At 41.0% G+C, this 4,149-nt stretch overlaps 1 pseudogene; it reads left to right on the plus strand.

Annotated features, from left to right (window-relative positions):
* The first annotated feature begins 265 nt into the window (after positions 1–265).
* Positions 266–1,149, plus strand: LOC107527186 (non-selective voltage-gated ion channel VDAC3 pseudogene; annotated as a pseudogene).
* Positions 1,150–4,149: the final 3,000 nt, after the last annotated feature.

Genomic DNA, 4,149 nt, shown 5'->3' on the forward strand with positions numbered 1-4,149 from the left:
CTGTCACAATATGTTAAATAACAAAGAAAACTTTGAAATAATATGGACATTATATTCCCTCTTTTATACTGTTCCTATTTTCTACACTCATGCGCACACACCCACAAAACAAAACAAAATTTGTTCCATGAAAAACCAATTCTTTAAGATGCTAAATAGTGGCGGATGGCGCCAAAGAAGACCTTCAGCGTTGTCCTGCAGAGCAGAGACCCAGAGATAGTGTGTAACACACCAACTTACTGTGACCTAGGAAAGGCTGCCAAGGATGTCGTCAACAAAGGATATGGGTTTGGCATGCTCAAAACAGATCTGAGAACCAAGTCGTGCAGTGGAGTGGAGTTTTCTACTTCTGGTCATGCTTATACTGACACGGGGAAAGCATCAGGCAACCTAGAGACCAAATATAAGGTCTGTAACTATGGACTTACCTTCACCCAAAAATGGAACACAGACAGTACTCTTGGAACAGAAAACTCTTTGGAGAATAAGCTGGCTGAAGGGTTGAAACTGACTCTTGATACTATGTTTGTACCGAACACAGGAAAGAAGAGTGGGAAACTGAAGACCTCCTATAAACGGATTGTTCCCGTCTTGGCGGTAATGTTGATATAGATTTTGCTGGCCCAGTCATCTATGGCTGGGCTGTGTTAGCCTTTGAAGGTTGGCTTGCTGGCTAGCGGATGAGTTTTGACACAGCCAAATCCAAACTGTCGCAGAATAATTTCGCCCTGGGTTACAAGGGTGCAGACTTCCAGCTGCACACTCATGTGAATGATGGCACTGAATTTGGAGGGTCTATCTACCAGAAGGTTAATGAGAAGACTGAGACGTCAATAAACCTCGCTTGGACAGCTGGCAATAACAACACCCGTTTTGGCATCGCTGCTAAATACAAGTTGGATCATAGAACTTCTCAATCTGCTAAAGTAAATAATGCCAGCCTGATTGCACTGGGTCATACTCAGGCTCTTCTACCAGGAGTCAAACTGACCCTCTCAGCTTTAATTGATGGAAGGAGCTTCAGTGCAGGAGGTCACAAGGTTGGGCTGGGATTTGAACTAGAAGCTTAATGCAGTTTGAATAAAGCATCACATTTCTCCCTGGAGGTGAAGAGATATGAAGCCACTATGTTTTGGCCTTAAAATTCTTCTCTGAAATTTCAAAAGTGTGAACTTTTTATTCTTCCAAAGAATGTCAATCCTCCCCAAACTGAAGTCTAAAGATCGCAAGTGCATCCTAAGGGAGGTGCTTGGAGGCATGCCTGGAAGTTGTCATGTGTGCACCACATTTCAGTTCCTCAGTATTATTTTAAATGTGCTCCTCAGCAACAGTGTAGTGTCATATTATAAAGAAAATGGCCCAACCCTCCAGTTTGTACATCACGTCCTGCATGTCCCACACCATTTTTCCATGACCTTTTAATATATTCGTCTTTGTGCTGTAGTGGAATGTTTGGTTTTGCATCAGAGTAAAAAAAAAATAAGCCCATCACATTTTAAAATAAAAAATAAATAAAGATGCTAAATGGTGCTATATTTTTAAAAGTGATTTTAAGATTATGAAATGCTCACATAAAAGAAGTTAAACGTGTTTCTTTTCTGCAAGGCTGTAATATGTAACTCTCAATCTGTAATGTGATGATTGTGAAACTCATATAATAAAACATATAGTTGTGTTGGGGGCAGAGACATTGATCACACTCTGTTAACCGTGATTGTGAAAGGGGGAGGGCACCTAAGAGGAATAGGACCATAGTTGTTTAATAATTACTCACCTTACTAACTATAGATAAGAAGTTTTCCTACAGACCCTGGGAAACGGGAGAATGTTCTGCAAGAAGAAAAACAGAGCAGTAAAAGGATGAGACACCTTAGGGCCTGAATGGGTCCATTGCTCAGAAAAGAAAATGCATTTTGAGAACAGACAAGGACAGGATGTACTTTGATTTGGTTGCTGTGCCTGGAGCCTGAACCCCCTCCAGGAGTTTGCCTCAGGAACTCCGACTAGTCTCAGATCCCAGGAAGTGGAGTTCTAACACCACTGAAAATTAACTACCTTGTTATCGGCTTCCAAGTTCCTGGAAGGAGACACACGGACCACAGACCCTGCAGCCAATCCCCCACCCCTTCTCCCTTGCATGCAGCCCTATATAACCAGCCAGGTAATAAAGGAAGGGCAGAGCAGATTTTACATGGACAAACCCCACTACTCTCCCATTTTGCTGGCAATAATGGAATAAATGCTCAAATATGATTCAACCTTGTCTCTGCTTAATTGGTTGAAGTAGTGACAGGCAGCCTGGACCCACTGTGTCTGGTTTCAGTTGTAATGGGATAGCTCCCATTACAAAAAGAATTCTCTAGGACATAGCTTAAGGTATGACACCAAATTTCCACTCTGAAAATCTAAAGGGGAAAGCATACTCTCATTCCAGTTTTTCCCTGGAATTGTCCCTACTCCCTGGAGCTGGGATATAGTTTTGGAATCTCAGGCAATGTTAAGGCCTGTGGAGGTGGAGTCAGGGATATTGGGGGAGGGGAGGTTGTGCTAGATGCAAATCTAGCCTCCTAGCCCCAAGTCATCAGTATATCAATACATACCAGTTGATGTTGAATTATAAATCACTCTTTTCTCTTGCTCCTTAGGAAATTCTTGCAGGGCCCAGTTGAGACCCAGAAACATTTCATAAAGCTATGCAAGGTCCTTTCTACCTAGACATGCCAAGAATGACTTCTCAGGTCTTCCTACGCACTTTCCTTTTCTTCTGCCCAGTTTAGGTAAATCCCTTTCTTACTGGGCTAGAGGGAAAGGGCTGAGCATGAGAAGGGGAGACCTACTCTCGGTGGTATCCTGGAATCAGACCACTCTTGAGAGCCAATTGTTAAATATTCTGGAATTGTGTAAGCACTCAGACTTGATCTTGAATAGCTCGATGTTGGTTATGTTGGAAGTAGTTGCACCATGATGCAAGTATTTAAACCACAAGAATCAACAGATGTCACAAGTCAGAGGTTCCTGCCCTCCCTCTATAGAGGTCTGGTTGTTAAACATTTGTCTGCATCCCACAGCACTCTTCCCCTCTCTCCAGCCCCCTTTCACCTTCTGGCCAAATGCTTTTAAAAAATTAGACTATTTCTATTTTCTGTCCCACTACATGTCTCATCTCCCACCCAAACCAGTAAAATACAAAGTTGACTATTTTTTGAAGGAACAAGAGAAGGGAGAAAGATAGGAAAAACAATGATATATTTAAGATAATGCTTTCAGCTACAGAGTAATTCCCAAATTTATTTGATAAAGGAGTCTAAATCTCTCAGAAAATGCTGATATACTTTAGTTACAGGGGAAAAGGCTTAACTTAGGAAAAAAATTTACACTGTGCATACCCACAGATAGTTCAAGATTATAAAAATAATTTAATGAGTCTATTCAATTGGTGAAAAAATTCTGCAAATCTACACTTTACTCAGTCCAATTTTTTATTGGAATGAAACAAACAGAAACCAATAAAAGTAACATTGGAAAGAATATATGTACCCCTATGTTCATAGCAGCACAGTTTACAATAGCTAAGATGTGGAAACAGCCCAAGTGCCCATCAGTAGATGAGTGGCTAAAAAAGCTGTGGGACATTCACACCATGGAATACTACGCAGCTGTAAAGAGGAAGAATCTCGTACCCTTTGGGACAGTATGGAGGGACCTGGAGAATATTATGCTAAGCGAAATAAGCCAGGCAGAGAAAGACAAACATCACATGATCTCGCTTATATGTGGAATCTAAAGAACTTAATAAACTGATGAACAGAATAGATTCAATGACATGGAAGCATAGATGAGACTGATAAATGTCAGAGGGATGGAGGAGGACGGGTGGGTGGAGGGGGAGAGAGTAACCAAAGAATTTATATGCATATATGCACAACCCAAGGACACGGACAATGGTGGGGAGAGGGACTGGGGAGGGGGATGGGACGGGGTGGAACGGATCATTGGAAAGAAAAAGGGACATCTGTAATATTTTAAACAAAAATAAAATTTAAAAATTAAAAAAAAAAAGTAACATTGCACTTAAGTTTTTATTAACACCACAACTCAGTGAGGGTAGTAACTTATTATACAACAAATAAACATTAAGTGCTACTATAG

The sequence above is a fragment of the Miniopterus natalensis genome, chromosome 2 (genome assembly GCF_054644295.1).
Source record: "Miniopterus natalensis isolate mMinNat1 chromosome 2, mMinNat1.hap1, whole genome shotgun sequence".
In the NCBI taxonomy this organism is placed as follows: Eukaryota; Metazoa; Chordata; class Mammalia; order Chiroptera; family Miniopteridae; genus Miniopterus; species Miniopterus natalensis.